Source organism: Schistocerca piceifrons, chromosome X, assembly GCF_021461385.2.
Source record: "Schistocerca piceifrons isolate TAMUIC-IGC-003096 chromosome X, iqSchPice1.1, whole genome shotgun sequence".
NCBI classification, from domain to species: Eukaryota; Metazoa; Arthropoda; class Insecta; order Orthoptera; family Acrididae; genus Schistocerca; species Schistocerca piceifrons.
The window spans coordinates 195,306,115-195,329,533 of record NC_060149.1 but is presented as its reverse complement, the minus strand read 5'-3'; positions in this window follow the sequence as shown (position 1 = coordinate 195,329,533).

Sequence of the window (23,419 nt, the reverse complement as noted above, 5' to 3'; positions counted from 1 at the left end):
CGTCTGATTTATTGTCATTAGTATTTTCGATAACATCAATACGACTGGCCAATTCATCACATTTTTCAGTCAGTATTTTAACCTGATCATCGGTTTTAGAATCGGACGCATTAATCTGTTTTTGCAACTTGCGCGTAGTTTCGCTCAGTTTTTTAACATCACCTTTGATAACATCACAATCCTGTGTTAGATCTAGCTGTTCGAATCTATCTGTCACTGTTTGAATATTTACTGTGTGTGTATCTGTTTTTGCTTTAAGATCAGAAATTTCATCCCGTAATTCTGCGTTCAATTGTTCTATGGTATTAATTTTGTCGGACACTGTAGTAATATTATTGTCTACATACGTCTTCGCTTTCGCGAATATTTTACGTTTGTCCTCTTGTCTTTGTGCAGTGATTGTTTCCATGACTTGTCGTTTTACTTTGTTTTGATCCTGAATAAATCTGCGGAAACGCGTATCACTGTTCTGTATGTGCTGATTAAAGCGCTCGTTAATCTGAGTGTTCTGCTGTTTGAATTTCGCGTCTATCTTTGCGTCCACTGAGCGCGAAAGTTCTACCGTCATTGCTCTAAACTCGTCCCGTAATTGTGTAGCTTTTTCAGAGCACTGTTTGGCGACTCCGCTAATTTCGTCTCTGAGTGTATCTGTCGCGGCTGTTTGCATTTCCCTTAATTCTTGCGCAACCGACTTTATTTCTTCGCTATTTTTTTGTGAACAAGCCTCAATTTCCACGCGCAACTGTTCCTTAGTGTCACGGCACTGCGCGGCAACGGCTGTAATTTGTTCACTAAGTTGTTTGAAATTTTTGTCATTATTGTCAAGTTTTTCATTTAAGTGTTTGAAATCTTCGTCATTTTTGTTCTTAGACTGTAGCATTATTGTCATAAATTGTTCCAAAGTAACATTACCTACTTTATTCTCACTACTGTTTGATGGTGTATCTACAATTGTCGCGTTTTGTGTGACCATTTGGTCATTCTGTAATTTACAAAAACGTTTATCAGTCGGATGTACATTGTCAGACACTGTTCCGGAATTAAATAAATCCGTCGTACTTTGTGTATCCTGATCACTTTCTTTAGACAAATTTGCCTGTACGTTACTTGAATTTTCCAAATCGGGTGTGTTAAGCTCTGCAGCGCTCATTACCATAGAGCATTCTGCGTCATCAATTGTCGTCAAGTTAACAGACGAGACAATTGAGTTCGTTTGTTCATCATTAAGGTGAAAGTCATCATTAGTGGTTGGAATGCACTGATTGTTAGTGAACGCAGGATTGTCATCATTACGTTGCGTATCACAATTACTATCGGTCACGTTGTTTAAGTCGGTAATTTCATTCACAATACTTCGCGATACACTATTCACAGTCTTTCGCGGCATTTTTACAATAGTCAAAATTTTTCACAAAACAAATCAACACAGTGCAAAAGCAACACACAAATACAACAAAGCAACAAACTGCCGTTGACCTGTAGAGAGAAAGTCACAATATTATTAACAGCGTTGCGCTAAATCCTAATTATATCTAAGCAAACAAGAGCAGATATCTGACTGTTGTTCAAAAGACTCTCAACGAAATACGATCCTGGACTGGGTGTCGCCAAGTGTAACCTCCCCACCGTATTTTTATAAGGAATGAAAATGACGATACTCAATACAAATGGGAGCCAAGTGTAACCTCCCTACAAAAATTTGAAAGTAAGAAACACGACAATATTTAATTATGAATGCTAATGGACATTGCGCTAATTGTAACCTCGCGCACAATGAGAGGTATTGAAAATGGCAACAAAAATGTGAAATTCGCAATCTGACTCAAATATAAATCCTTCAAAAAATTAAAGTCCATTTAGTGACAAGAAAATTCAATTAAACCGAAATATCGGTCTTTGGCCCTGTGTAAAACAATCAGAATTAAAGTCTTACCTCAGAATAAATGGATGTCACATATCTGCTCTTGTTGTTGCGCACCGCTTGGAGGAACTGCATTGCAAATAATAATATTCTCTTTTTTTGTGATTTTAGTGGAATTTTTCTTCAAAAGAAGTGGAATGAAATGGGAAGTGCAACGAAATCTTGAGTTCAATAAAAAATTAAATTTTTGAGAAAATGCTTTTGAAATAAAAAATTATTATTGGGAGACTTGTTGGAGAATAATTACAATAAATAAAATTTTTCATTATCTAATGATTATATTAATTAACAGTATACCTTATTCCTCATCTTGACCAGTGTTGCCGACCGCCTACATCACACAACCGCACTGGGCTGCTACTGCTGACCGACCGCTCTGCATGACGACTACAGACTGAGTACTGCTCTCAACTAGACAGAGCTACAGACTCGCAACGACTACTACTGACAGACTCGCAACGACTACTGTACTGCACTGGGCTACAGCTACTGACAGACCGACCGCTCTGCATGACGACTACAGACTGAGTACTGCTCTCAACTAGACAGAGCTACAGACTCGCAACGACTAACTTGACCGACTCGCAACGACAGACAGACTGACTGAGAACCGCTCGCAACACTCGCGCGGTCAAGCGCATACTCTCTGGTCACAGATGCCACAATGCCTCGCCATCGCTGCTGCGTTACATACGTGTTTCAAAGGTTCGCAGGAGAGCTTCTGTAAAGTTTGGAAGGTAGGAGACGAGGTACTGGCAGAAGTAAAGTTGTGAGTACCGGTCGTGAGTCGTGCTTCGGTAGCTCAGATGGTAGAGCACTTGCCCGCGAAAGGCAAAGGTCCCGAGTTCGAGTCTCGGTCGGGCACACAGTTTTAATCTGCCAGGAAGTTTCATATCAGCGCACACTCCGCTGCGGAGTCAAAATCTCATTCTGGATACAGTACACTTGTTCGCCCACTGCTTGAATACTGCTCACCGGTGTGGGGTCCGTACCAGATAGGGTTGATATAAGAGACAGAGAAGATCCAAAGGAGAGTAGCACGCTTCGTTACAGGATCAATCAGCAATCGCGAAAGCGTTACGGGGATGATAGATAAACTCCAGTGGAAGACTCTGCAGGAGAGACTCTCAGTAGCTCGGTACGGGCTTTTGTTGAAGTTTCGAGAACATCCCTTCACCAAGGAGTCAAGCAGTATATTGCTCCCTCCTACGTATATCTCGCGAAGAGACCATGAGGATAAAATCAGAGAGATTAGAGCCCACACAGAAACATACCGACATTCTTTCTTTCCACGAACAATACGAGACTGGAATAGAAGGGAGGACAGTGATTGAGACAGACCGTCCTTGGATTACGTAGGATTTCTTCCTACCGTTTAGCCGGCCGGAATGGTCGAGCGATTCTAGGCGCTACAGTCTGGAACCGCGCGACCGCTACGGTCGCAGGTTCGAATCCTGCCTCGGGCATGGATGTGTGTGATGTCCTTAGGTTAGTCTGGTTTAAGTAGTTCTAAGTTCTAGGGGACTGATGACATCAGCTGTTAAGTCCCATAGTGCTCAGAGCCATCTGAACCATCTTACGACAGAAGTAGATTGGGAGGCATCCTATCGGTGACTGGCGACTATGGCACGCAGTCTGCTTCTCGTACTTCCAATTGTGAAGCATTATAGCTGTTTGTACAACTTCTTTATCTTAAATATTCTCCATCTGTTTTACGTGTCAATTGAAGGTGGAGAGAGGAAGAAAGGAAAGGAAATGGAGGGGATCAATACTGTCAGCTGCATTGGGACATTACGCGCAATCACACGAGAGAAAATGGGTACCGGAATGGGATTCGAACCCGGGATCTCCTGCTCACTAGGCCGGTGCGTTAAGGACTGCGCCACCCGGGACACAGCGTTATCGCATCTTGAAAGTTGGACGTTAATATTTCTTTGCAATGACCAATGATTCTGCTGTGGTGTGCATACACGAACTTTGAGTCTAAGACATTATTATCGGAAGTAGCAGCGAGCGAACAGTTGTCGTGATGAGCCGGAAATGGTCGGACGCAGCCTGCGGTGGAGAGAAGCCACACACCATGAGAGATCACAGCCTACCGCAATCGTGCAAGTAGCGCCGGAGGAGACTTTGGTATTAATTGAGGATTTTTGATTATTTGCCTTCTTGTTGCACGTAGTTGACAACTTACGCACTGGAGGGATTTTGTCAGATATTTGTATGCACACATCGAGAGTAATATTCGTATCTTAGTTGTGGCCAGAAACGTGTTTATTGAGTACAGACATTGTGGAAGAATTAAGGTCTGTGTAAAGTTTGTCAGTATTCAAATAAACTATTTTTCGAAAATATTAAATTAAAGTCTTTGTCGGTTTCTTTCATTTTTTTGCACCGTTTGAAGCTAGTTGACCAAACTCTTCATGATAATTCAATTTTTCTAAAATTGGTTAAAATAGCTCTGAGCACTATGGGACTTAACATCTGAGGTCATCAGTACCCTAGACTTAGAACTACATAAATCTAACTAACCTAAGGACATCACACACATCGATGCCCAAGGCAGGATTCGAACATGCAACCGTAGCAGCAGCGCGGTTCCGGACTGAAGCGCCCAGAACCGCTCGGCCACAACGGCCGACCAATTTTTCTATATAAAAAATATAGCATTAGTAATTGCAATTATTATGACCATACATTTCAATCTGCATGGATTGCAGTATTGCTTTTGAAACATTTTGAGCATGTTGCTGATCACGCAGTGGCAGTGGTAAGACGAGGTAAGTCGTCCGTTGCGTATTAGGAGCACTGCTGGAAAGTTGTTGGGAGTTGTTACAGAATATTTGAAAACTCGTAGTCAGATACTTGAGAATTGATTTCTTTATGATATGTCGGAAGAGTAATTAACTTCTGTTTTTTTCTGTTCTCAATCAGAATTCGGTTATTGTCAGAGATGCACGTCACATATTTCCGTACGTCTTTCAGCAGAACAAACAATAATTACAAATATACACGACTTAAAAAAATTACGATCCAGTTTGAACCTTGCGGACTGTCTCGGCACGCCTCACGGCCGATCCACATTCCCATCGCGCGCTACCAATCATTATTTTGTGGGGGTCTTCAGCGAGAAAAAGTTTCGTAAGGTTTTGAAAGTATGTGTAAAGTTCGTTGCAAGTCTCTAAATGCTCTCGTTCTCAAATACTGGGTAAGCAAATTTTGGGTATTGTCACGCTGTATGCTACACAATCCCTTTGAAAGGCGAGTGGTTCTTACCCCTGCAGTGACTCCTTCCAGACAGTAGATGATATGTGTACCATGTTGGGTTGAAACTCACCAGTAGTGTAGGAGGAGATGTGTAACACACATATATAAGTACACGCATCCATTTTTGCATTTTATATGGGTATGCACTACACAAAATTACTTGCTTCGCGCCAGAAGGTACGTTGAAATGGTCGCTATGCCAAACCAACAGGCAGTAATGGTAGTATAAGCGCTAGTTAACAATTGGATACTGAGGTCTGGAGTATCTGAGGCGATAGTGACTGGTGAGAGAATCAAATTTCTCTCAAATGTGTTCAAAGAATTGTGTCGGCTGATGTGTGTAAAGCAATTAACTCGTTTTACATCCGCAAGCTAAAGGAAGAATGGAGAAGGTCCATAGAATGATATCGAAGATGTTAGGGTACTATGCTGACGTTCACCACAGCAATTGGAACGTTTATTTGAAATATGTTGTCGCAGAATATAATTCAAAGTAGCACATGAATACTTGGTTTTCCCATCATGAGGTTAGGCATGGGCGTAAGATGCCATCACTGTTCGACTTAATAAAATCCAAGAAAGGTAAGACGGAGAGAATCTGCTAAAGAATTCTAGGGTTCTGAGAGAAGTATGGAGTAGGGTATGCAGTGCTAGCGCAAAGGGAATAGAAATTTGGAAATTTCTAGTAAGGTCTTATGGGACCAAACTGCTGAGGCTTACGCACTACTTAACTAACTTAAGCTGAGGACAACACACACACCCATGCCTGCGGGAGGACTCGAACCTCCGACGGGTGGGGGGAGCCGCCCGGACCGTGTCAAGACACCCAGACCGTGCGGCTACCCCACGCGGCAAGGGTATAGAGGAAGCAGTGAGCTGCGCAGCAAGAATACCACAGTACTCCGAAAAAGAAGACGAAAAAATTCATTAAGAGTTTATCAGGGGGCATATCAGGTGGTAGAAACTACATCACCAGTAAACGTCAAGATCCAGTTACCTACAAGGAGGACGATTGTATATTTTGGCTGTCTGAACCTTGTTGGGGGAGTCTGGAGGCTATTAAAGACGTTATGGAACTGGGTCGAAGGAAGAAAGCGAAAGGGGAATGCAGAGAAACGGACAGGAAGATGAGGACAAATCGAGGCGAGGAGTCCCATATGCGTTAAGAGCAAGGAGATATGTTTTTTAGTATTTTGTTTGTTGGATATAAGTGTAATATACTCTCTTAATGCAGGCGAGAGGGACTGCTGTAGGGCAGCAAGGCTTTTGAGGGGGAAGAAATGCTAGTAGGAATCCCTGTCTTCATGTTTAGAGCGTCAGGAGGCAAGATGGAGAAGATGCGGGCCATGGTCGTCGTTGGAGTAAGGGCACTGTGGAATCAGCACCTGGCAGGGAGAGTGCTGTTCGCAAAGCATCAAGACTTAACAGACAGGCGTCACCGCTGGATGAAACAGGTAGTATTTAACGCATGGCAAAAGCGGAACGAAGTGAGAAAATTGGTGGAAGCGTTTAACAGTTTTTGGCAGGGTGTAAGGAGTGATGGAATGTTCACGGAAATTTTCGCCGAGCGCACGAAGATATATGGGACTTACGAGAAACTGCGGCATGAATAGACGCAGGATCTGGAGATCATACCATGTATGAGGAGGAAAAGAGGTTGGATCGTCGCAGGAGGTCGACTTGCCACAGTGCGATCTCGGGTACAGAACATTATTTACCAAGCGAAACAAATCACTCCTTCTCATTTCTCAACATGAGAAATTTCAGTTCTGGGAACTGTGCTCAGGACAGCTATGGCGGAAGATATCAGGAAGGTGAACGGTATGGTGAAGGTTATGAGACAATGGGTTAAAGGGAACAAAGCAGCGAGTTAGTGAACAGCAGCCAACACAGATCGCGAATTTGAAGAAAGATGCATTGAATAATACTCGGTTGTTACTCAAACTGACTGGGGAAATAATGAATTATGCAAGAACTGTGGAAGACTCAGCAAATCGGAATTTAAAAGTGTTGCAGGCCAGAGAGGAGCTGTTGGATACGGAAATAATAATAACAAAGTGGTTGCAATCATTGGAAAACAGTGTGTGGAATGTGCGAGGAGTACGGGAAGCCATTCAGCATGAATTACGAGGGTACCGGGTGCGAACTTGCTGTCACCAAATCAATACCTGGAGGGGTTACGGAAAATGCAGAAGGAATTACACCGAGTTAAATCTGATCGCGGAACCTAGTCATGAAAGTTTACCTCTCTATTTCAACACTATTACTCAGCTTAGCCGCGAGTCCATAGAGGGTGGTATATGTGACGTACAGTATAACTGATCAGCATTTCCACCCGGAATTTGCGAGTGTAAGTCGGACCTTCCTTCATCCGCCTTGTTGGGTCGTGTCGTCGGATTTCCTCCTACCTGTGCGCGGTGCAGCTCTCGTAAATGTCGTTCCGTGGAGATCCTTCATTGGCGCATTGGATGCCTCTGTCGGTGGAAGCTAACTATCTGAAACTGCTGTCGATAAACTTTGGGGTACCTATTTACTCGAAATTAACATTCAGAATGCCGTAATATCACTTTATTCCTATTGGATCAATAATGAAACACTCATGTCACAAACTACTCGTAACCGAGAGCATGGCTACCATCGAACAAGACAGGAAGAGCTCTTAACGCCGACTGCCGACTTTGGCGCGCAGTCGGTATCTCTTACTAGTTTCTTCACAGTCCGTGGATTTCTGATCAAGTTCGTACTTACTAAGACATGCATTTGTTAATGAACGGGTGTGAATTTTAACGAGGCAAAATTATGATAAATAGTTTTAAACATCCAGAGGCTCTTCCTAGCATTCATGTTGTCATAAATGACTTTAATTATTAAATATAAATAAACAAAATCGGTGACTTTGGCGCCAAGATGGCGGTACTTCCCGCAATGTATATTTCCCAGGCTGACGCTTGTTGTTACGGTCCAGCCCCACCCCACTACGCGCGACATATGGTCGCTTCATCACCTTGCCAGCCAGCGTGGAGAATGCTGCCAGACTCATGGCCGGCTACGGACTACAGCACTTCCTAACTATCGAGAATACATCAATAAGAGACAATAATTTATTAAAACTCGTAAAAATGTCTTCCTCACGTAAGAGGCACCTTACAAGCGAGAACTGATGGAGCACGAGTATACATCTCGATCTGCTTTCCAGTATCAGGAAAATAGAAATGATATCAATGATACGCAGCCCATGCCTATCCAGTCATGTGGTGAATGCTGAAGAAATTTGACAGGGTAAACGTGCAGCAGTTGTTGTTAATTGCAGAGGAGAAAAGCAGGCTTGCAGAAATAAAGGAAGTGGAGTAGGAAACGTGCTATATAGGGAAGAAGCGTCCACACAGGGTAATGAGCTATGGCCAGAACTTATACACAGTGAAGTTATTGTTGGGACAAGAAGGAGGAAGAGACTGTACGAAAGAATAAATTAGGCCTGAGTTGCACTTACAGCAAGTTGAGGCACACTGGTTGTATTCCTCTTATAGTAAAGTAGTAGCAATAGCCAGCTGCTCCCAGCAGGGGAAGCTTACGACAATGAAAAGCGTATATTTCGTTGGGAGTGGATAGTTGACAAATGGGATGTCATGCAAAGTAGTAGTATCTACTTTTCCACTATCTGCCACAATCTCGGAAATGATGCAGCTCAGCATTTCTAAGCTTAAGTTGAATTTGCCAGAGGAGCCTACAGAAGAGCTGCCAAACACGAGTTTGAATATCCTAAAGCAGACGTTTTGACCAGAGTTCATTCATTCCACGGATAAACTCTCTAACGAGCAGGGTGGGGCGAAACTGTGCGGAGACGCTGATGCAGCACGTAGAGCAACACAAGGAGGAACAATACCAAAATGGAACCACGTTGACTGCTTTCACATCAAGTGCCACAGTGACACATACTCTACTATGCATAGTTTTAGTTTTTATTTACAAGAAGCAGAACACTGAACGACGTACAGAACAAGCTACTACTCAAACTCCAGTGGGCTGCATTGGTTCAAATGGCCCTAAGCACTATGGGACTTAACATCTGAGGTTATCACTCCCCTAGACTTACAACTACTTAAACCTAACTAACCTAAGGGCATCACACACATCCATGCCCGAGGCAGAATTCGAACGTGCGACCATAGCAGCAGTGCGGTTCCGGAATGAAGCGCCTAGAACCGCTCGGGCACAGCGGCTGGCGTGGACTGCATTCCCAGAGCCAAGGAGACAATGGAGGCAATTGTAAATGCAGATTAAGCGGAAGTGCGGATGAGCCAGGAGAGGCTGGGAAGAAACTGTCAGAGCTTAGGACAAGATGAGCATAAGAAAATAATAATGGTAAGACTAATACCGAACTTAAAGCGAAATAAAGCCAATAAGGCTACCTGCAAGAGAACTTTTACTTTACACTGCACAAATGTAAGCTAGTTTTAAGATGACACGACAGACCGAGTCCTGCTATGGGAGAGGGTGAGAGGTGGCATGCCTTTAGATGCAAACAGTGACTTGTCCCCTCTCATATTTCATCTTACTCTGAGTAATTTGATTTGGGGAAGTATGGCCAAGTACTGTCATTACAAGGCTAGTATTGAGAACTCAGATGATATGAATGTTTTCCTCTCTAATTGCATGTGGTAAAAAGTTGCTATTGCTTTACACGCGGACTTCCCACGCAGAGTCTCTCGTCACCCAGGTGGTCCGGTGACAGGGGGGTTCTGCTGATCTTGAAAGTGTTATGCCGACGGATGTGAGTGAGTCGAGTGGATGCTGTCCAGACACCGACATTGTCATAAGAGCGGGAGTGACACCCCCACAGGGGCCTGAAGGAGCGGCTGGGGCTAGAGATTCCGTTACTTCGCAGAAACTTGGTGAAAACACTTTCTGACGGGCTTCCAGGCAGTCTGGGGGGGGGGGGGGGGGAGGGGAGGGCACATTCCCACGTTCCTCAAAATCATAACTGTGATTGGCTTGCTCAGGGGATAGCTCCGTGACGTAGCAAAGTCGGCTCATAAATTGGCGCCAAGTATAGTGGAATAGTAGTGCTTCGGTAATAGAGTGGAATTTTCCGCCGCATTTCGAGCTGCTGATTGGCACGTTTTAACCACGGCCACTGTCGTGTGGGCGGGAATGTTCTGTGTTCGGATTGTACTGGTGCTCTTGAGAGGGTCGGCCCTCGCCTTTCGGTCGGAGTAGGTTACAAGACTGAGCTCTCGCTGCTCTGGACAGCCTGCCTTCCGTTGGCTGTCTAATATACTTTCATTTAATTGTAACTATTTGACGAAGTTGCTGACGTTTCGACTTCAATGTAACTTTCCGAGTACAATTGGCAATTAAGCGTTCTGCGTACAAGCGGCCTATGTTGTCCGTCTTGAGCAGTTTTGGCTAAAGTTGACTGTATCGGAATTACTGTGTGACTTCGCTTGTTAAAATCTATCACTGTACTGTCAGTGATTGTGTGGCAAGCCTTATTCGTCTTCCTCAGAGGTGCATTTGTACTGATAAGAAGTCTTTAGTCTGGAACAACATGACCAGGATAATTTGTTTCGGGACATACTCGCGACATTATCGTCACCACGACGGGGCGTCGAAGCAACCAGCCATCGCCTCCGGTATGCCAGATTGTGTCCTTGCAATTAAGAAGACAGCATGGTAATGTATGTCCGCAGCACAGGGAGATTAGGGAATTTAGCTATGGGACAATCAGAGCTCAGCAGAGCGCGCCTGTTCCCGTCTTTTCTAACGTGTTTCTGTCTTGGGGGTTCATTGTCTGAGTTCTCACTGCCGTAGCAGCAATTAATGTTGGATTGGCTGGGTTTTCTCTTAAGATTTGAGTTGCAAGGAATTGGCTCCACATACCACTTGGTCATAAATGTCACAATCTAGTTTATGGAGAACTTCACCTTCACAGCATTTATTTGAGTATCCAATTTGACGTATTGTAAATGTTTCATGTGTTTTGTTTATTATTTTGAGTTTAGTTATAATAAATCAAATTGTTATTTTGGACAGATCTTTCATTCTGTTGATCGGTAGAGCAACCCTTTCATTTCTCACTACGTTAATGAATCTTTCCTTTATCAAATAAATTTCTATCAAATTAAATTATTGCCAGTGCCAAAGTCTTTTCTGCTCCACTTGCAGGGTCGATTACAGTCAGTTCGAGTTTCTTCTTAATCTATGTGCAACAGCAAAAGTCGGAGTTAGAAAAGGGGGGCTTAGAGCATCATTTCCATATGAAGGTTCTAGAAGAATTTAGTGTTAAATACACTGCTAGCCCCGGCACCTCGCAAGGGTAATGTAGCCCTCAAACTATATTTGGTCATAAATACGGCAAGTTAGAAAGAAATAGCAATCAGCACCAGCTACAGGAGACGACGGGTATCGGGCTTTGCAAAATGTTACACACCAGTCACTGTGTTGCAAGGCAGGCCAGCCTGTCACTCCGTGGAAATAGCTGACCCAGCAGTGCTGTAGCAACAAGGCTGTACAAGCCGAAGTGTTTAATGGATGTGCTAAGAGGCGTAGATCGCTCGGAAGAGTACATATGCCTAATCCATTTGCGCTAAAATTACTTCTGTCAGCACAGCAACTCCCCCACCACAGAGGACGTACCGCCTGGCCGCTGCCGGCCGCGGTGGTCTCGCGGTTCTAGGCGCGCAGTCCGGAACCGTGTGACTGCTACGGTCGCAGGTTCGAATCCTGCCTCGGGCATGGATGTGTGTGATGTCCTTAGGTTAGTTAGGTTTAAGTAGTTCTAAGTTCTAGGGGACTGATGACCACAGCAGTTGAGTCCCATAGTGCTCAGAGCCATTTAGCCTGGCCGCTGTATGGGATGCGGATCGAGGAATGCAGATCGCATATACGCCAGGGCAGCCCGTCCTGAAGCTGTTCGATCGTGGAGCCGCCGCTACAGCTGCCCATGCTAACTGCTCCCTACTCACTAGCTCGGACACTTGTCCACCGGGGCGAGGAACGCGCTGCCGCAGCACGTGAGCCTGGCTTGGGCCGCTGGGCTCGGAGAAACGCCGCTGGCGGAATAGGTTGCATCACGAAAGCCCCGGCCGTCCCACACTGCATCCCTTGCGCAATCCTGGGCACAACAACACCCAGGGCAGCAGAATTCCACGGCCAAGTCGTCGCTATCCTGTACTGGAGTGGGCGGGATGAATAATAAAGAGCACAGAGTATTTACAGGCTGTTTCTGTTGCGCCGTCAGGCGTTCGTCCAACCCCACCCAGCTACCGACACCCCACGGTGGCGTCTACAAGGGGTGGCAATAGTTGGTGCATCTCCAGATCATGTTATGCGTTACTAACAAGTGTTTCAATCTAGTTGTGAGGCGACAGTTAAAAATTTAGAATTTTTCTGCTTTAAAAATGGTTCAAATGGCTCTGAGCACTATGGGCCTTAACATCTGAGGTCATCAGTCCCCTAGAACTTAGAACTACTTAAACCTAACTAACCTAAGGACATCACGCACATCCATGCCCGAGGCAGGATTCGAACCTGCGACCGTAGCGGTGGCGCGGTTACACACTGAAGCGACTAGAACCGCTTGGCCACAACGGCCGGCTTTCTGTTTTAATTTTGCTGAATATTTGTGAAGTTGAACTCTTCGAAAGTGTGGTTTTTGTGATTTCTGAATAACATAGTCTTTCATGTGGGCTTGAAGATTAACTGTGCCGTCAGTCAGAAATCGATGGAGAACGTGCTGCCCGAAACCTCCAGTTGACAAGTACACAACACAGGTCTCCGAAACAGCAAGAAAACTTTCTATATCCCTATGTTTACTCCGGAGGCTTGAAGAACCACGATGATAAATAAAACTCTACTGTCGTTATGAATTAGTATATTCTGGTAAATGATCACACGCGCAGGAAGCACTTTAGCAATTCATTAAAGTTTTTCCTATCACGTTCAGCACTAGACACAGTTCGGAGACCACTTGCACTCGGATTTGCAAACATTACTAATTACCGCTCTGTCTGTTAATTAAGTACATTTAATTGTTCACCGCAGAAATAATGAATACATTATGCTACTTGCCATACGGTGTCCTGTAATACTGCGAGTGGTACAAAAAAAAAAAAAAAAAAAAAAAAAAAACATCGAAAACGAAACACAGGCATTCCAGTACATAATTAATGTTTACAGGTTCACTTTTACACAGTTACACAAAATTTGCGTGATAGTGAAATCAATCGAAAATCACTCGAGCCAGTCATCTCTGGTGTCACCTGAGACTTAGAGTGCGTGGGCGCGGTTAGAACTATGGCACAGTCTGAAAAGTATCTGAAAACATCACTCACGACTGACGATGGTCGCATAACCTATCGGAGCAGACACGTCGGTCTTTATGTACTCTCAATGTGGACGACAAACAGAACATCTACTGTTGGAATGCTTCCAGCGTCAGCAGCAGTGCCCACGTAGCACCAATTTTTAAATAAAAAATTATTTATATGGTTGTTAATTGAAGATTTGCAACGTTCCCAATTTTTCTCTGAGTAAAACTACTCTGTTTTGGTTTCATGGAATTCTCAGCCAGATAACACAAACTTGGAGCTCCAGAGCTTTTCAAACGGAACCATGGGTAGGTGGTGACCTCGGAACTGTCTCTTTTCTAACTTCTGTACCTTCATCAAATTACTTATTCATCTTGAAAATTGTTGCAGCTTCATTATTACTTGTACTGAATGTAGTGTTGTCATTTTAGATTCGTATCATAATTACAAAGGTAAGTTAATCTAGCTAGTTTTTACAATTTTTCCCGGAAATTCTTTTTGTCTAATAATTCAAAAAGTGAGAGGTAGCTTCATTTTCATGAAGTTTTTTGTAACAATGAACTTTTTATAATAAACTGAACCTAAATCCTGAACTATAACATTGTGACTGTAATATTACACAGTTTTGAAATTTAGTAAAACATAAGTTTTTTAAGAAATTAATTAGTGGATCATGCTCAGACTCAAACTATTTAACATAGGCATTATTTTACATAATCTGGCGACGTCTTGTAACATTACATAAACATTTAATTTCACTGTAGATTACTGGACAGCTATTTATTCGCTCTGCACGGGTATGTGTCAAGTACTGCCGGCTTGATCTTGGCCGAGTGATGGGGGAAAACCTCTCACTCGCCATCATAGACATACAGATACAGCGCTTGCTTCCCCACATAGGGACTGATTTTAGAATCGCATTAAGGAACGCACGCAAGGAACCGCCATATTTTCTACTGTTTCTGTTGTAAGACAGGAGCTTGTGTAATATGCAGCACTTGTAAAGACTGTCGCAGAAGAGCTGAATAGTCACAGTTCCGTTTCAGCCGCGCTCGAGAGTGGCCGCTGTTAACTGTTGCGCTGCACTTCAGTGTTTACATCGCTGTACTTGTGCTTCGCCGAGTGCCGTCCGTCCGTTAATCTCCGTGTTCGTTCCAGTTCCTTGTGATCTGATCGCTCTTTCTGGTCTTGCTGCTGCTACTTGGAATTTCGGTTGTTTAACCGAAATTGCTTCGCTGGATTAACCATGGCTACAAACATTAGGAAGAATACTCTGGTATTTGCTTTTGACAAGGAATCCCGTCCTGTTCAGCCGACATCCCTGGAAATAGATGACTGGATTGCACAGGTAATTGGTCTAAATTCTGAAACCGTTCATACCTGGCAACTGGATCAGGAAAAATACTGTGTTTTTGTCAAGTTAATCAGTGCTTCGACTGTTGATAAAGTGTTACGAAAGTGGGGCTATGAAGTAGATTTTGTGCATAGAAATGGTTATAAAAGTAAGGTTTCCATCTATAGAGCGGACATTCATTACAAAATCGTTCGTGTCTTGCATCTTCCCATTGAAATTGAAAATGATAAGATTAAGGAAGCTCTTTCAAACTACGTAGACGTTAAATCAATTGCAAATGAAAGATGGCCGCCTCGCTTTAAACTACAGTGTTTTAACGGGGTCCGCTGTGTAGAGATGGACGTTAAGACGGATATTCCGTCTCACATAACTGTTTGTGGGTATAAGGCACAAATTGTTTATACAGGGCAGGAAGCTACATGTCATATATGTAACGAAACCGGCCACTTCAGACAGGAATGTCCGCGGCGAACTGTTGTTCTTAAAAGTAATTTGATACAGCGTCAGAAGCTTACCTCAAATGATCTGTTACCAAAGAATAGCCCGGAACAACTGGTTTAGGATGTTAACGCAGCGGGCCAAGCTGATGTCTCCCTACACGATAACAGTCAATTTCCCCCGTTAACAACAAAAGGAAACCCTGTTGCCACTACTCGTGAAACTGAAACGTAACCGAAAAAACGACCTCTGGAGATAACTGATAGTTGTTCAGAGGACGAGCTGTCTTGTCCCACTCCCTCACTTCGCAAGCAAAAACAGTGCGATGAGGGGGCAGAGGAACCTGAAGGCAAAATGCGAATGGAAACTAATGAACAGAAAGATAATACACATACGGTACCAGAAAATGAAGGGGGTGTAAGCAGCATTAATTTGCAAGAAACGACAGGTGCAGTTGTCGATTGCAAAGATCAGAATTTATCTGTTAATAAACAAATTCAGGGAGAGGTTGCAAAACTGCAGTCTCCCTCGACCAGAAAGTGAGTGAAATTAATAAAGAACGAGGAAGTGGTGGCCAAACTGAAATCACGGTCAACACCTCAGGGCAGGCGCCGGCAACCGAAATTGCGAAAACGTCTGCTGCTGCTCCAGATAAGCCGCGAAGTAAAATACCGACGCAACCAAATGAGAATGTAGCTCGTAACCAAGGGAAGGGAAAATCCGGTAGGGGCGACCCAAGCCCAAAGAATGTTCAGTCCGAAACGGTCGTACACGAATCACTGGAGGAAAAATCAGAAAGTTTACCAGGAAATCAGTCTGCTTGCGTTACAAGAGAAAACATCAGAAGTAGGAAAAAAACGGGACAGTAACTAATAAACTGATTAAAGTGTTATTCCATGTTCAGTCTTCCGAGAAAACTGTTACAGCTTAACTGAATCCTGAACCACAGGAAACTAAATTAGTTCATCAAAACAACTACATAGTGACTGCATAATGACGCAGTCTTATTCTGTCACCACTATAAACATAAATAAAATCACGACCGGTTTGAAATTATCAGCCCTTAAGGAATTTTTGTACGAATCCGCGACTGATATTGCCCTGTTACAAGAAGTTCTAATTTCGAATTTGGTAATTCCCGGTTTTGTCAGTTACATAAATGTGTCTCCCGAAACAAGTGTTGGAACAGCTATTTTGGTGAGGGAAGGGATTACAGTAAGCGAGGTGGAACGACTGGAATCCGGAAGGGGAATAGGACTAAATATCTATGATGTGACTATCATCAACTTGTACACCCCTTCAGGAAGTTCTCATCGAGCTGAGAGGGCACGTTTTTTCAAAGATGACCTGATATACTTGTTAAGGAAATCGCCAAGACAGTTATTACTTGGAGGTGATTTTAATTGTGTTTTAAATCGAAAAGATCAGTTACCTAATTTTAATTTCTCAAGTGAACTAAAACAACTAGTTACTGGTTTAGAATTAAAGGATATATGGGAAATCAAATACCCCTCCACTGTTGAGTTCACTTATGTCACGGCAACATCACGTAGCAGAATTGATGGACTATATATTTCTAAAAATCTTGAAACTTCCGTGACAAAAGTAGAAACCATTCCTACGTACTTTTCAGACCATTCAAGTGTCTTAGCTTGCACAAATCTAACAAGATTGCCGGTTCGCCGATTCAAGAATCAGTGGAATTTGAACACTTCCTTGTTAGTAAATCATGATTTAGAAGATCTGATTAAAGAAACATGGGCAATATGCCTGCGAGCCCGTAGTAGATATGCCACTGCTATTGACTGGTGGGTTAAAATGGCAAAGCCAAAGTTGAGGAAAGTTCTTATTCAATACAGTGCCCAGAGCGCAAGGGAAATGAAATGCACTATAGAGTATTACTATTCTGTTTTGGGAGATCTATATGATCAAGTCTCAGCAGGTTCCTCACTTCGGATAGCAGACATCAAAAAAGTCAAAGCCAAGTTACTTAATATCAAGAGAAGTCAAATGGAAGGATTGAAAATAAAATCGAAGGCAAATTCGGTGTCAGAAGATCAAACTACTTCCCTATATCATTTAGTGAAGCATACGAAAAACGGGAGAAGGACTTTTATTGATGAAATTCGAACAAAACACGGTACGATTCTCAGAACCCAGCAGCATATCATGGACGAGATTTATCGCTATTATTGCGAGCTATATTCTGTACATCAAGGTAGAGATGCTTCCTTGGAAGAATTCCTTGACATCCTAGCCCCACAGCTGACAGAAGATTACAACGAAAATTTTCTCGAGGTTGTCAGTAAAGAAGACGTGTATGAGACTCTGTGCGCCTCACCACCAAAAAAATCCCCAGGACCGGATGGTCTGCCAGCAGAGTTTTACATCCGTTACTGGCCAATAGTAGGTGCGAAAAACACGGACATTGTAAATGAGGTTATTCAGGGTAAAATGATTCCGGCTGAGTTTAAGGAGAGTAAAATTGTTCTGGTGCCAAAAAATAATGGAAACAAATATTTAAATAATTTTCGTCCAATTTCACTGCTGAACTCTGATTATAAATTAATAACTAGAATAATAAACAAGAGAATTTCATGCCTTACAGATAAAATTATTAGTCAACATCAGAACTGTGCGCAAGGCAGAACCATTTTTCAAAATCTAGCGGAATTCAGAGATATCATTGCAATAACTTCTGTAACAAATATAAAGTGTGCTTTATTGTTTTTAGATTTTTATAAAGCTTTCGATGTAGTAAATCATGAATATCTTCTACAGACATTGAAGAAAATAGGTTTCAACGATAGGGTCATACAGCTGATTAAGAACATAGCAACTGGAATAAATGCTAAAATAGCGGTGAATTGTCAACAATCCAGGCCGATGCAAATACAACGAGGTGTTCCTCAAGGAAGTCCTCTGTCCATGTCGCTCTTCGCCATTTCGCTGGAACCTTTCCTCCGACATGTCCATGCTAGATTAAAAGGCTTAACATTATCAGGAAATAAAACAGTTATAAGAGCCTATGCTGACGATATAGGGGTCATTATAAGGAATAATGACGAGGTAACCACGCTAGCAACAGTGATTGATTCGTACTGTAGGGCATCTGGAGCCAATGCAAACGAGAAAAAAAGTAAGAATTTAAATCTCAGAGGTTTTGATAATATCAACGTCGAGTGGGCAAAATTAGTCCGACAACATAAAACACTTGGGATCACCCTGACAGCATGCCCTATGAAAATGATGGCTTTAAATTGGAAAGTTGCAGCAGATAAAGTGCAAGGAGCCATTGTAGAGAATTTAACTCGATTTATGAACCAAGTTCAAAGAACACAGTATATCAACTCATGCATCCTTGCTAAGGCTTATTATACTGCCCAGCTGTTTCCGATACCGAGAATGATAGCGAGGAGAATAATGTCCAAAATCACCAACTTTTTGTGGAGAGGTGAAGTGTTCAGAGTACCTGCTAAAGTAGCCACTTTAGATCCCAAAAATGGTGGACTAGGATTAACCGATATAACGGATAAAGCCTCTGCTCTTTTTATCAAAACGCAAATTAATTTAATAAGAGACTCGCGAGAAAGCATAACCAGCCAACTTTTCGAGATCATTAAACCTCCAAGCCTGCTTCCCCCGATTGACGTGCAGAATATCAACAGCACGTGAGGATTTTCTATGTTGAGTTTAGCTATGTCAGTGTCGAACTCAGGCAGTCCCGACACTTAACATCGAGAGCCATAATGCGGGAACGAAAGAAAAGCGAAGGAAGAAACAAAATAGAACGACAGTTTCCAAACATTGAGTGGACTGAGATTTGGAAAAACATTAGTTCTAGTGTGCTCACGTCTAATATAAACCCGTCATGGTACAAGACAGTTAACAACATAGTTAGCACCAATGAAAGACTGCACGCAATCGGACTCTGTGAAACAAATTTATGTCAACAATGCCATTGAAATTGACACAGTAATTCATAGATATACTTGCAGTGGTCACATGAATAGTTGGAAGTGGATCCGGGAGCAAATAGCTCTGATTACAAGAACATCCCCTGAGTATATATCGCTGTCATTGATACACAGGCCTGAAGCACACTATTTCCCAGAAGCAAAAAATTACGCTGTGTACTGGTTGCTGGGAAATTTTGTTAACTACGTCCTTAACAAATTAGGATCCGATAGCATCATAGAGTTCAAGGTACCCATGCTGTGTGAGTTCCACAAAATTAGAAGCTATTCGAATCACAAGAAAAAGTTCGGTAATATGTTAAAAATTGTATTTGAAAGAATGGGCATTGGTTAATATAAAAAGAAGACTGTGTCGACAGTGATGTATTGCAGTTACCTTAAGGATACTATTTAAGATTTTACAGTATGCCTTTTCTACTTCAGAGAGTAGTTTTTGAAATTTATAAGCTAATCAACAGAACTTATGTGACATTGAAGTTGAGTGTCTAATAGTGTCAAAACACAAAACATTAAAGGTGCATTATTGGCTTATACTAGAAATTTGGAAATAGACAGTTTTTATAGAAATGTCCTTGTCGATTGGTTAAAACCATAATTCTATCAGATAAATGTAATATTCAACGGCTGGCACATTGCCCTGATCATTTTTGCACTGTGATGTGTAGGTGAAATACTGATTATATAGATCTGATCACTTAAGATACTTAAGATTCAATTAATGTCCAGAAAGTGTAGTTGGAAGGCTAGTCAACTTTATTATATATCTCCTTTCCGCCATTCTCAAGTATTTCAGAAATTGTCTAATATGATTATTAAATTGTTTTATATTTAAAATTATCCCACCAACTTGCTGATATCCATCATAAAGAAATTGTGCTTCTGTAAAGATTGCAGCTCATGTAATTCAAAGTGAAGATTTTACTCCTTCAGGTTGAAGTCTGAATGTCTTTAAAAATTTTTCTCTTGATGTTTAACTTAATTCTTTCTGGTATTTAGTCAGTAACACTATCTTCTGTTGTCTTTCCTTAACGTCAGCGTAATTGAAATGATCAAACCGTTTTGTTTAAATAACTTCATGTATGTATAACTCAGTATGTATCTGGAATGTGTAATATTGTTTTTTTAATAAATGTTTTATGAAAAAAATAGCACACCTACCGTGGTGTAGTAGTTATGATACTCAACTGTTGCGTAGCGAGTCGTTAGTTCAAAGCTCACCTAAACGGTAAAATTTTAATTTCTATGTTCGGTTCAAGTACATTCTAGAAATGTCCACAGATGTTAAGGATCATTGTACTGGAATGTTCTGTAGAACATCTAATCTCTTGTGTTTAGGAATCACTGGTAGCCACCGATCAAAGTTTTTATTGCAAAGTAATCCATTAACTCCCTTCAATTGTCCTTTCACATCCTCTGACCGATTTGAGGCAAGCATAATTTGAGATATCTTGGCGTCCTTTTTCTGCTCAGCAGGGAGATGCTGGAGTGCAGCGAGACAGTCACTATCTTCATCAAACTCTTGTTGGTCTTACACAGGGTTTCTTGAGAGACAGTCGGCATCTTGGTGTTTTCGTCCACTTTTGTACTCTATGGTAATGTCATACTCTTGAAGACGTAGTGCCCACCTGGCGAGTCGTCCTGTTGGATCCTTAAGACCTGTCAACCAACAAAATGATTGATGATGTGTAACAACTGTGAATGGCCTTCCATAGAGATACTGCCGTTATTTGCACATGGCCCAGATCACAGCAAGACATTCTCTTTCTACAGTTGAGTAGTTTCTCTCGGCGTTTGGAAGTTTCCTAGAAGCATCCATCCGAAATTTGCATCAGAATAGCACCGATCCCATACCCACTGGCATCTGTGTGTACTTGTGTAGGTGCGCTGTCATCATACAGACCAAGTACAGGGTCAGTCGTCACAGCTTTTCGCAGCACGTCTAAAGAATCTTGTTGAACACCACCCCATATAAATTTAGCATCGGCTTTTAACAACTCTTAGAGTGGCCTGGCTTTGATACAAAAGTCGTTGATAAAACGACGGTTATAAGAACATAATCCGAGGAAGATTCTCACATCTCTAATACTTTTAGGAATATAAAATTCCGTTATAGATCTCACCTTTTCCGGGTCTGGCCCCACACCTTCGTTTGACACAAGGTGTCCAAGTATTTTGTTTTGTTTTGTTCCAAAGAGACACTTTCTTGGATAAGTTTCAGTCCGTCTTGTTGGAGACACTTAAGAACGGCCCTCAGTCAGAAGAAGCTGAGTAGCACAGTCACCGTGGTGTAGTGGTTATGGTACTAGACTGTTCCAACGAGGGTCGTGAGTTCAAAACACACCTGAGCTGTAACAGTCTAGCATCATAACCACTACACCACGGTGACTGTGCTACTCAGCTTCTTCTGCGACAATATTACTTAATATTTCACTACTGTGTAATACAGGGCTTCACAACATACGTGCTCGCGGAGCAAGCTGTGAGCAGCCAGGCGCGAGCACGGAGCAGCGCGAGCACGCTACCCCCACTACCGGACCAGAGCGGAGAGTGGGGAGAGTCGCATGGGACACAACAGCTCCCGCCAGTCAATGTAAATCCGCGGCCACCTGCAGGGATATCACTCACGAATTATTACTGCGACAAATGAAACAAATAAAGGAGAATGTGCACGTGCCACATAGTTTTATTAGCTTAGTGTATGCCTCTACATTCATATTAATTTGTGAACTGTTACACAATAAAAGGTGTCACTGAAGTGTGGTATTCTCGGTTATCTTGTACTTTTTGCCCTTTACAATTGCGTCTATGTTCTTGTGCTCTGTAGGCGCAGCGTGCAGTTTAAATTTCGATCAGACAATGCGTTTCTCAGGCGCGTCTTGTTACATTTCATTCCAGAGAACAGTTGTTCACAAGCATGCGTGGAACCGGACATTGATATTATTGTAGCCGCCAGTTTGTGCAAACGAGGAAATCTATCCTGAGCGAAGTGTCTGCAGAATTCCAAAATGTTTTCCTTGTTCTGAAATTTGTCTCTGTATTCTCTGTCACACTGCAGGTCAATAAGCTCTGGTTGCAGCTCAGGACGAATCTCTTCAATATTCGCTGAATATGGAGAGGAGAACAGATCAAAATCACTGTCTAGTGCTGTCAGATCTTGAAAGCGTTGATCAAATTCTTCCTTAAGGGCAACTAAACTATGTGAATAACGTTCACAGTCTTTGTGAACATCTTGCATGGATGATAATTTAGGAAAATGAGCTAGATTTCCTGTTTCCAGCTGACTCACCCAAAGTGTCAATTTCATTTTAAAAGTTCGTGTTCGATCTATGAAATGAGTAATTAGTAGATCTTTACCTTGCAGTGAAATGTTCAAAGCATTCAGATGGCTAGTTAAATCTGCTAAGAACACGAGGTCACATTTCCATTAAGGCACTTTCAATTCAGCAACACACATGTAATTTATTTCCATGAACATATTTATCTCATCTAATAGGGAAAAAATCGATTTAATAATTCGCCACGACTAAGTCAGCGGACCTCGCTGTAATAAGGCAGGCTACCATACTGGCTTTCTACATCCCCAAGAAAGCTTTTAAATTGCCTGTGTTGTAGCCCATGCTTCCTTATATAATTGGTTGTACGAACAACAACACTCATCACATTTTTTAGAGTGGTACTCTTTGCACATAAGTTTTCCTGGTGGATCACACAGTGAACGCCTCTTATTTCATTCGGCACGGTCAGTTTTTTCATTTTCTCCTTCAACAGCGCAATGAAACCTGATTTTTTCCCTGTCATTGCTGGTGCACCGTCTGTAGACACTGAAACTAAAGAATTCCACGACAATCCTATATTTTCAACACTTTCTTCAACACTACTTAAAATATCACCTCCGGTTGTAGTGTTCTTCATGGCTACTACATCGAGGAGCTCCTCCCTCACCTGAAGATCTCTATTAACACCTCTAATAAATATGGCAAGCTGCGCTGTTCCAGTGATATCAACACTTTCGTCCAGAGCTAGAGAATACGCCATAATATCCTTACAGATATTTATTAGCTGGCTCTGGACGTCGTCTGCCACGTCCTGTATGCGACGCATAATGGTCATGTTAGATAATGGCACAATCCGAAACTGTTCAACTTGAGATGGACAC